The following is a 12,178-nucleotide window of genomic DNA, read 5'->3' on the forward strand; positions in this document are numbered from 1 at the left end:
GTCATCTACGCAGCTTTCCCCAAGTGTATTAATTTCTACATCTGTAAAATGGGGAGGAAGTGTTTCTACCAGATATCTTTCTTTGTACATAAACAACTCTGGGTAAAGAATTTTAAGTGACAGCATTGATTCAGTAAGTACCACATGTGACGATGCCAAAGCATGGTTTGGGGAACAGTAACATGCCAGGGAACAAGAAGTACAGAAGATACCAATGTGTTTTGGGGAGAGATGAGAGGAAGAACATTGAGCTGTAGAGATAAAAGCTGCACCCCCTGCCTTTACTCCCTTGCCTGCTTTATATGTTACCACAGACAAATCACAGAAGTCACAAGGACACTCACTGATAGTAATTTAAGTCTTGTGGTTTGGTTTGGTTTGGTTTTCAAACAGAGTTCACAATCTAGACAACAATTGGTTTTTGTAAAAATAGAATAGTGTCCTGTACAATCCTACTGAACTCCAAGGATCTTTAATTTTTCTGGATATTTGAAAGAGTGGTGGAATATAGCACCAGCACATGTAATTAACTTCATGTTATTACATATGGTCAGGGGAAATATTTGACAAGGAGGGGCAGTACACTATTTTGTACACCAGCACAACGAATTTCAGAATCTCACTTACAAACAGCTTATCTATATCATATACTCCATGTTTGCAACCCATCTGCTGGCTGCATATGTCTATTTTTCTGTAGCCTGAAATAGTACTTGGAGCACTGTTTAAACAGAGCAGTCCTTGCAGGAAAGGTTCATTCACCAGGGGTTAGCCGAACACTTCTCTACTACAGTTTCTGACACAGCCAATCATGTTTTCTTTTTCTGTTTTGAACTTCCTTGTAATAGGAAATAGGAAGACCTGGCTTCTACCAGCACACAGCTAGCTGAAGTTTGATGGAATTGTTAATTGTAATAACAATTCAACCAACACTCGTTAACTATTTGCTAGATTTGCACTGCTGTTGTGGAATATGCGGTATAATTTCTCTTCTCAGTAACGGTCCTTTCTAGATCAAAAGTTACTCTTAAACTGTAAACATTACATGCCTAAGATTCATAAGTTCCTTTATGATTAAAATCCTTCAAATCCCTTAATTTATTCCCTGAGGGGAAATGAAATCAGACTTGTAAGAGGTTCTTGGAGAAGAGTTTCAGCAGACAGTCTGTGCTAGAATTTCTGTTTCTTCTCTCTGAAAGGATCTTCCAAATTCATTTGGGCTAGGGTAGGAAAATGAAACTTTAGCCACTTTACACCCTTTACAGAAGTCAATGGAGAAATCTCAGATAAGTCAAAGGGGGCAGTGATGTGATGGAAGCCTGGACAACCCACATTTGTAACCTAATTCCTAGCATATCATTGCTCAGGCTCTACATAGGGCTTGTAGTTTACTGCTTTCCCAACAGATTAAGATCCTCAACAAACCTGGGTTGTTTCTCCCACAGAATGTAATAATTTGTGAGCTTTCATCTCATGTCTGGACAAATTTTTAGCCTTCACCTCTTCATTTGAGCATATTTCTTTTAGAGGGAGAGAGGTTCATGCCTTCTGCCACCTACAGTTCCTGGGAGCAAAGCTGCTACTGCATCATGCATTCCATGTATGCCAGTTAGAAGAGAAGCACACTCGGGAGAGAGTTAAAACCTTCGATTCTACTTAGTCTCTGCCAGTGTTTGCTCTTGTCTGTCTGCCTATGTTTGTAAGAGCAACTGAAGCCCAATTAAAAAAGTGCAGATTGCAGTATTTGCCTCTTCAGTGCTCAGCATTCCTTAAGATGTAATATCTGAAATGCTTTGCAGTGACTTTATACCTAGGCAAAGTGAACATATTTTTCATGAAGTCATTTAAATAGCTTAGAAGTATGCATCACACTTAAGATCCTCTTTTGAAATCAACCCTATCTTGACTTTTTCCAAACCATGGTACACCTATCACTTCTAAAGGTACAAGATTTAGCAGCAACTTGTTTTATTTTTACGTATGTTGGACTGGGCAGCTATTCACTTAGAACACTAATTAGTTGTAGGGGAGGCAGATGATCTATGGATAAAGCCATGAAAGCATTGCATGTTATATTTCCTTCAGCTAGACTCCAACTTAATAGGATTCCTGCTCACCCAAGGCCTGACTTCAGAAATATATTAAAAGGAGAGTACTACAACAGCGTGCTTTGTGATCCTTGTTTTTCTTAGAGCTGGTCAGAGATATCAAAATGGTCTTGGCTACCAATGGTAAAGAGTTATTTTTACAGTAGTATAAATGCAGATTTTAGAATGACTCATTACAATTTGTTGTTATTGTTCCTTAATAGAAGGAAACAAAAGAACCTGGATCATATGCAAAGGCAGTTCATTAAAAAACACATAGATCTGCATGCCAAGAGAACTGTATAAATTTATATCAGCTGAATAGAAGGCCTCAGTTTGGTGAGATGAAACCATAAGAAGGAGATCAGTTAGGAAAACAGTTATTTTACCAGGTTTGCCTAGAAACCAAAACAGATGAGGAGTATGGGGGGGAAAAAAAAAAAAAGTGTAATTGATTTTGAATTACTGCAAGACAGTTCAAGAAGATAGTACTCTGTACTTTTAATAAGAGACCTTGGATGACTATAGAAGGCCATAACTAAAGAAAATAAACCATTTCATCAGCAGATCTCTAGAAGACTTTCAGCACCAGCTTTGCAGAAATACCAATACAGCTTCAAGCTGTGAGATACGGAAAAAATACCCCCTCGCCCTGCTCAGTCTCAGGGAGTTGAAAATGCACAATTACCAAGGCCATAATGTGCTTGCTTTCTTTGCCTCCTCCATTTCACCAGATGTATCATATGAACAAAGCTCCTGATCAGAACAGAAGTTGTGAAGATGATGGCTCCTGTGTGAGCAGCACAGGGAGGTTGCAGGAACAACCACACAAGCATAGATGAAATGCAGAGTAAATTCATTTTCATTACCTCGCCAACCAGGGGATCCCCAGAGCATCACCTGAGCAGAGGCACACAAGTGGGGACACAGGCACTGCAGAGCTTGATCCATACTAGAGAATCACCAAATCTGCTGGTTTTGCCTGTATTTCAAGGATTCACGCAGCCACAGTTTACCATTGGGCTTTGATCTTTCCTACAGCAGGGCAGGAACCTCAAGCATGTTCGATAAGGTGCCTCTAAGTCTATCAGAGGCTTATGTTTTCTAAACACAGATGTTCTACTTGTCCAACACACAAGGCTAAACAACTAGTACCAAATATGTGTTTTTCTACAGCCCAGCTTCAGGTCACTTCAGTGCATTTACAATCCTCCTTGCCAATCTTCTGTTATTTTCCCACAATTCCTAACCTCATGATTTTATGTAAAGCATATCACACAGGAGTACAGCAAGAAAAATATAGGAAAAAAAAGTTACTTTGCACTGTCTGCTCTAGAGCAGCCAAACAAGATTATTCAAAGACTTTCTAGGAATTTCAGATTCGACAATACAAATTAGGCCTATCTGTCTGGAACCATAATCCTATATTACTGAGGATATTTCTCCCTATTAATCATCAGTCAGAAGTAGATACAATATATATATATATGTGTCCTAAGCTGTACATCAGAAAGTTATAGTAACCAAACAAAACAATGTAGAAGCCCGTAAATAGCACAGAGGTCCAAATTCCTAAAATTACTGTTCTCAAAAACTATATGTCTGAAATTGAGGTAGGACAAAAAAAACCAAAACCAAACAAAACAAACACTTTCCAGGTCCTGAAAGGACTCAGAAATGTTGTCAATCAGATGACTGATATGTTGGAATGGCTTTGTAAAGAAATAACTCATATAGTAACTTCCTGCTGTCTTCTCCTCAAGTCATCAAAAAACTTTTATGTGAAGATGCTTGTTTTACATTGCGTAATTGTAGTTCAGTGATAGGATGACAAAACACAAAGTATGCATTTCAGAATTTATTATTAAAGTTCTGCAAAAATTTATTGAAAAACTATCATAGTGATGTACTAATGTTCATAAGAATTAGTTGTTATGTTTAAAGAAGACAAAGGAGTTGATATTATAAGATGCTTCCCACAATTTTGTCCTTGATGCTACTGTCTGTTTTTCCTACAGTAATACAGCATTTAAAATGGAATAATGCAGAGTAAGATGCTGTGTCACTAAACACGCTAGTTATATGCATTACCTTAATAAACCAAGGCTAGCACAAACAACACTGTTCTTGCCTTTGAAATCAGTAATTGATATTCAAAATAGCCATTTTGGAGAAGGCCAAGGCCATATTGGAGACCACTCCTTACCCAGCATGTGCAAGCTGGGTGGTGACTACATAGCAAAGATGCAAGTTATAAAGCAAGATGTTTCAGCACCCTCAGCAAAATCATTATATTATTTTTAGCAGCTGAGTCTTGTCTCTTTCTGCTGAAATGGAAACCACAGAAAGTATTAATTGAATGCAGGTGTATGTAGTAATTCAGAAGCGTTTGCATTTCAGAGATTCAGCTCCTGAGAACAGAAAGTACAGACAGATTTTTACTGCTAAAAGTTTGAGTTAAACCAGTTTAACTGAGAACGCTGTGTCTACATCTACATTTGAGCTATGGCTGGAAAGGCCCAACTTAACAACCCAACATGCCACATAACAAAATTTCCACAGGGCAGGAAGCCAGGAGACTTGCCAAGGAAATGGGGAGCGCTTGGCAGGACTCGAGGAGGACGAATGGCAGTGACACCTTAGGGTTGGGGTGTGCACGTAGCTAAGTCCAGTGACAAGCTGAGCATGTCAGCTCCAGCATCTCTTCTCACTCACCTCCTCCCACACCTGGGGCCAGGGGTCACCCAGGGACCTGCCACCACAGCCATGGCACAGCTGCAGGGTTGCAGCAGCACACAGCCCCACATGTAGGCCCCACCTCAACTGCTTGCAAGCCACTATTTGGCTTCTTTGGGTTTTGTCTTGGGTGATTTTTTTTTTTTTTTAATAGTCTATGAAATCTGGAGATTACTAAAGTTGAAATACCAGACTTGAGTGACTCCAAAAGGCCTGACTTTCAGAATATGATAAATTCTCCATTCACTACACACTTGGATCTACTAAAATGTTTTAGACTGCATATCACGCTTACATACTCCTAGTTTCTCAAAATTTTACCCAGGCTCTATAGATTAACTCAATATTTTCTATTTCTGTGAATTGAAGTCAGTACTTTAATGTAAATGAAATATTTCCTACCAAAAGTATCCTCTAATTTCTAAGTCTCAAACTTAGGAGACTCCCCCAAAAATGGAAACCTGACTTCTCAGAACACCAGAATCAAAGCAAGCCAGGTGGGCTACAAAAACTAATGAACTATGGGAGGCACTGCTTCTTCCTACAGCTATGGTTCTGGACAGTCCATGCCTGTGCTGCCTTCATGTTCGCTCCACCACTTTCCTCTTGCTCCCTTCTTTTGCTTCCTCCTTCATTCAAAAGCCCAGCAATCCTTTCAGGATTTCAGAGAATAAAATGATTAACCCTGATATGCTTTCTGCTCAAGGAGTCTGCATGTTATAGTCATTTATCCCAGCATGCAACCATCTTCCCCTGGTTAGACTATTAATTGTTGGAGGGTACTCCTATTACTCTAGATTTGTGCAGAACCTTGCATACTTGTACCACGAATTTCAGCCTTTTAATAATATTGTTGTAAACCCAAATCCAACTATCAGTAATTTAAATTTTCACTGTAAAAATCAATTTGAGCAAATGACAGATTCCTGAGTTGTTGGGAAAGTTCTGACTGCAATACTTTCATAGCTTACAGAGAGTTTTCATTAGACTGGGGCCAAGATTTTTTAAGAGTTCTGCCAACAGTAATTCCAGTTCTTTCAGAATTGGTTCAATGCTCTATGGACTTTAAATGCCATTTGTGTCACAGCTTTAGCTCCAGAACCTACCTGGCCAAAAGCTGATTGTGGTTGCTTTAGCTGAACAGAACGGATCAAGGGCTTAAATGGAAGCCATTCTCTTGTCATGCTAGGAGTACTAAAACACTTCATTTTTGCAAAATCAGCAAAGTTAACAAGCTTTCTGGTTACTTTGACAAAGCCTTCTATTCCAATACCAGTAAATTTATTTTCCTAATAACTGGGCTATCAGAATTAAAAGATTTTTCACAAGCTTCCTTTGGAACAGGAATAATAACAGTCTTCAATAATCTGAAGCCTGTTATTATTATGGTCAGTGCACATCATGAACAAATTAATTTGGATTTGCTGAAAAGAGCAACAGTCATGCATGTTAATTATTTAGCTTATATGGAAGGTGGCATGAAACTCTAAAGAGATCTGATCTATAATAATCATTTATCCAAATCACTTGTCTGAGATGTATTTCAGTATTTTGAACTACACATGTTAAGCGCAAAGTTGCAAAACTTTTTTTAGCAATATCAATTTTTTTTTCCTTCACCATGAAGTACTTCCAACACTTATGGTATTTTTGTTTAGCTTTCCATATGTGGAAAAAAAGGGAAAAAAAGACAGAGAAGAGCGAAATAACATATTTTCCTTGGATATGGCTATTTCTGATACGAGATCAGATAAGAGAGGATGATCACACACACATAATGTTAATCATTTTTTTCATAAATCAGTTACACATTTAATTAAGCTAATTGTTAGTAATAATGCATGGCTGAACGAATGTAGAATCTTAAACTTTTCCTCAAGAGTTCCTTTCAAAGGTAACAGCTTTGTGTGCTAGTTTATTTTCAGCAGTTTGCTATGGATTGTTTAATAACAGGTGGACATGATTCCCATGATATCCAAGGTAAAGTTAATTATCTGGAAATGCAAGTTACAGTCAATCATCCACAAAAAAAGCCATATACTTCCAGCCAACCTGTTAACAAAACCTACATCAAAACACAACTAGTAGTGAAATTCTGCTATTTGACCTCGTGCATAATTAAAAGTAGACCAGGGGAATACTCAAAGCACAAAACGAGTGTAGGAACTCAAAAAAGAAGCTGACAAGCAGCAATAATGCAGTAGTCTTGTATATATGCTAGTGTAGATATGCATATATAGTAGGAGAACAAATCCACTCTTAAAGCTCTCATCAAATTGAAGGGGAGTTACAGTAACATCAAACAGATCTAACAACGTCATCCTCTGCTGAATTCTAAAATAAAACATTTTTCAAATACAATTTAAGATAGCATTTTTAAATGCCCACTGAAGAATTCACAGTTTTGCAATCAAACAAGACAGTGTTAAGTCAGGTATTTCCAAAACGTTTAACAGGCACAAATACTTTTAGATTCCTTTGGTAGTCTCAGCTCGCTACACTGCAGAAGATTGCTCTAAATCTTTTAATACATAAACCCCATCTCCCTAAGCCAACAAATGCATTCCCAACATTAACAATGCCCCATTGCACATCCTTTGGAAAAAGAAATTGGAATTTTCCCACATCTCATTGTTATGTCCTACTACCAATTAAAAATAAATGCTGCTGGAGGTTGATATACGTGTACATGATTCTTACATCTGCTTCCTCATTCTACCAATCCATTTCCACAGGGCATAGGCCACGAGTCATCTAAAAGGCTTCCACCAGATCATTCTAAGCCATTGCAATAGCTCTGTTAACTGCAAGGCACTCCACAGTAAACTCCTCTTCTCATAGAAATACCTGACTAGCAGTAGTAGCTGATTCTCCTTCTTATGTTTCTGAGAGAGACATGGTTCCTACTGACTCCCCAAAAGCACTGAACTGGAAGCAAAAAAAAATTATGAAATTAATTACCATGCTTAATTACACAGGGCTTCACTTGTCTTTGCAAAAGCTTCAGTTGAATTTAGGAACCTGACATAGCCCTTCCACGGCAGCTGACAGGTGAAAAGAGTTACAGTTGTGTGGACGAACACAAACAAGCTTCTGGTGCAAACCCACCAGAAGTTAGACGCTTTGAGTTCTGGGTGAATGGGTTTGCTCTGAAACCATGTTTCAATCTCAGGATTATTTTGTCAGAAGACTTCTGACCTCTCCCATCAGGAGCAGGCTCTCTGCTTCCTGCTCAGAGGTACCTGTCAGTCACTGCCTCAGCTCCTCTCCACTCTGTTGGAAGGCTTGGAGGAACTGCTTGTCCCATCACGTGAAAGAGTACATCTCCCCGGCCAACATGGGCACCAAGGAGAAAGGCCAGGTCTTTGCCACACAGTAGACAGCCTCAGTAAAAATTTAGGGGGATGCTCTGGACACCAACAATCCCAGCTATTTCAGCTCTAGTTTATTCTTGTTCTTAGTCAACGTCCTGTTCTACAACATAAGCCTGGCTCCATAAGCAGGACCTAAGCATGGACAGCATCATCCCTCTCAGGATTTGGAACAAATATAGAGACACCGATTGAGTGTGTAGCGATAGGTTTTAGAAAACACATGGAAAATGGTGAGGTATTCAATGCCTTCTTCACCTTGGTCTTTACTGGTAAGGTTTGCCTTCAGGAGTCCCAGGTTGCTAAGATCAGTGGGAAAGTCTGGAGCAAGAAAATTTACCCTTGATGGAGGAGGATCAATATGTAAATAAGTTGGAAAAAACACAGGTCGATCAAACCTGATTGGATGCACCCAGCAGTGCTGAGGGAGCTGGCTGATGTCATTGAGAGGCCAATTTCAATTATCTTTGAAAGGTCATAGTGACTGAGAGAAGCTCCTGAGAACTACAAGAAAGCAAATGCCTCTCCTGTTTTTGAGAAGAGCAAGGATTCAGGAAACTACAAATCAGTCAGCTTCACCTCCATCCCTGGGAAGCTGATGGTATCCTCCTGGATAGCATTTCCAAACACATTAAGGACAAGAATGTGGTTAAGAATATTGAACACCGATCTATAACAAGAAAGCCATGCCTGACCAACCTGATAGCCTTCTAAAACAAGTTGACTAGGTTGGTGAATGGGAGGAGAGTAGCGGGTGTTGTCTATCTTGACTTCAATAAGGCTTTTGATGCTCCTATTGTCAGATAAACTAAAACGTGCAGGCTAAACAGATGAACAGTGAAGTGAATTACAACCTTGCTGAATGGCTGGGCTTGGAGGGCTGTGATCAGCCATACAACATGCAGTTGGGGGCCAGTCACTTAGCAGTGTACCCCCGGGAAAACAAACAGTGGACAATAAGGTAGAGCACAATCTCAGCGCATTTGCAGATACTACAAAATTTGGAGGAGGGGTTGCTACACCAAGTAGCTGTGCAGCCATTCTGATGGACCTCAACAGGCTGGAGGGGCAAATAAGGATATAACAAGTTCAGAGGGAAATGCCAAGTCCTACTGCTATTAAGGAACAACCCTGGGCACAAGTACAGGTTGGGGACCAGATTGGAAAAGCAGCTTTGCAGAAAAGGATCTGGATGTCTTGGTGGACATCAAGTTGAACATGAGCCAGCAATATGGCCTTGCAGCATTGAAGGCCAACAGCCTCCTGGGCTGCGTTACGAAGAGCATTGCAAGCAGGTCGAGGTGGTCCCCTCTATTTCATGCTGTCGAGAACATATCTGGGGTGCAGGACCCAGTGCTGGGCTCCCCAGTACAACAGAGAGATGGAGCAAACCTGGCACAGTACTGTGAAGATGATAAAGGGACCAGAGCATCTGCCACATGAGGAGAGGCTCAGAGAGTTAAGTTGTTCAGCCTGGAAATGGAAAGGATGAGGGAGATTTTATCAATGTGTAAAAATACCTGACAGTGTTGGGGGAAGCCAGACACTTCTCAGTGATGCCTAGAAAGAGGACTAGGTGGGGGCAGGGGGAGGAATTGCATTTGAACATAATGAAAAGATTTATTTTTATTTTTTTTTACAGTAAGGGTGATTGAACACTGAAATTGGTTGCCCAGAGAGCTTATGGAGTCTCCAACCCAGAACACATTCCAAATCCACCTGGGTGCAGTCCTGAGAATCCAGCTCTATTTGACCTTGCTCTGAGCAGGGGGATTAGGCAAGATGATCTCCAGAGTTCCCTTCCAACCTCACCTTTTCTATATATCTGATAAATTATTTAAACAGAGCTTTTAAATCATCTTTTGCAGAAGGAAACAGTAAGAATTGGTGATTTTATTTTCTAGTTTATTGCTGGGTTGTGAATTCAATGTTCTGTTAATTAATTCACAGGTTTAGCAGCTGCTGACAAATTCTATGTAACTGTATGTTTTAAGTGAAAAATGCCAAGATTCTTCAACAAGCAGTATTTTAATAGATGTAGCATAAACAGAAATAAGTAACGTGATTTAGAAATAGATTGGGCATCTTTACATCAATCCCCCTCCCTCCTAGTATACGATCACAACTAAAGATGCCTGCCCAGAAAAGATTACATCACCTTTGTAGATGAAGTGACTGTTCAAAAAGGGAAGCTTCCAGCATAAATTATTTGTAGCACAAATGTCTTGAATCACTTCAAGCCTAACAAGAAGCAGCTTCAGGAAATTCTGTCATATTCCCTGGGAGTAAACATGTACTTTCTGAAGATCGGGTTTTCTTTTATGGCTGTATAAGGCATCACATTTCTGACAACATAGTCTCAGAACAAAAAAGCTTTTGCTCTTATCAACAGGATAGCTCTTCCATTTGCCACGCTGATGGTATTTCAGAGCATATGTTTCAAAGGCACGTGCAAGTAGATTATAATGCTACATTTGCACATTAATATCCAAATGATGTGTCCAAGCCTGTACCCTGTGGCTGATCTCTAGCACTACTTATTTCACCAGGAAGAAAAAATATTATGTTCATTGGAGGTCCACCGGGACATAGAGGCTTCTCCTTGCAAGGCTGACCTATGAAACTGGTTTGAGGCTGGCAAACTAGCTTCGAATCACAACAAGAGTATCACTAGTTCTGAGATACCAGGTGAAAACTGCCATAATAACCTATGTTAAATATTAGATATTCAGAAAGGCATTCAGATCTGGTCCAAGTCCCTGCCTGCCCTCCTATACGTTTCCCAAAGGGCAGGAAGGACAGGCAGTCAGGCCAGCAGTCCGGCTGCTTTTGAAGGGTGTTTGGGGCTGAATGCATTTAGGTTAGATTAAGTTGCCTGAACTTTCTGAATTGGGAACAGAATGTCCCCGGGTTCTCCTCTAAAGAAGAGAGCAGAGACAGGGGGCAATGCAGAAAAGCCAGTAAGATCTTTCTTTGATAGGGGCTTTTACTATTGACTATACAAGAAGAGACTAAAGCAAATATGCTTCTAGTCTACACACTTCTGATAGGAGTATAAAGCTGGAAAAGATAAATGAGAGCCTTGAAATTGTACATGTTTTATTAAGTCAATAATAGCAGAATGCTGGCAAGGAGCACGTAAGACAAATATTACTAAAACAAAGTCACTGTTTTAATACTTGAGCATTATCTTGGCACACAATTTGTTCCAAGCAAAACCACAACATTGTTACGTTGAAGAGACCTTGGTATCCTGTACCACATTATTTGCAGTCTGTGAAACAGTGAGGAATACTTGAAAATTTACTCTTTTGACATTTTTCTAGAAATAGATGAACAATTAGGATACTGCTTTTCACACAGCATCCCTCTTGTGCACTGTGGTCATATCTGCTCAAATACAGAAGAATGAAAACAATCACATATCTCACCTCTCAAATGGACCAGATAATGCAGAATTCAGATCAGTCTGTGTTTTTCATTAAACTGGACATGTTTACAACTCAGATGAAAGCAATAGTTGCTCAAATGACCTCCTTTCCTCTGTTTGGAAGATTTATTGAAGGCAATATAGAACAGCAACAATAGTCAATCATAGGTGGCAGACTGCCCTTTTATTAGGCATACTGAAGCCAATTAATCTAAGTGAGCTTTCTCCCTGTACCTCCTGGAGGCATGTATCGTTAGAACGCATTTAAATATTCTGCAGCAATAAATAAAAGCACTGAAAGTATTCATTTGAACTTTGAGAAATAATTTACAGGTGCTTGAGATGCTACATATTAACATTCTACATACTTTGCTGGGCAATATAATTAGCCTAGATCCAAGACTTAGAAAATAAAGTTCTAAAACAAGGCTTTGTGGTACTGCCATCCTCAGGGGTAGCAGGAAGAGAAAGGAATGCCTGCAAAATGAGGTAAAAGCAGTAGGAACACTGAAATTTGCCTTAACACTGAGTCAGAACACTGAGTTAATAAGAAG

At 39.7% G+C, this 12,178-nt stretch overlaps 1 protein-coding gene across 1 annotated transcript in view; it reads right to left on the bottom strand.

Moving 5' to 3' along the window:
* NELL2 (neural EGFL like 2) overlaps window positions 1-12,178 on the bottom strand; it is a gene marked incomplete at both ends in the record, with an annotated part of 152,729 nt that overhangs the window by 27,374 nt on the left and 113,177 nt on the right. The gene's annotated exons all lie outside the window — the stretch shown is intronic.

The sequence above is a fragment of the Nesoenas mayeri genome, assembly GCF_963082525.1.
Source record: "Nesoenas mayeri genome assembly, chromosome: 1".
In the NCBI taxonomy this organism is placed as follows: domain Eukaryota; kingdom Metazoa; phylum Chordata; class Aves; order Columbiformes; family Columbidae; genus Nesoenas; species Nesoenas mayeri.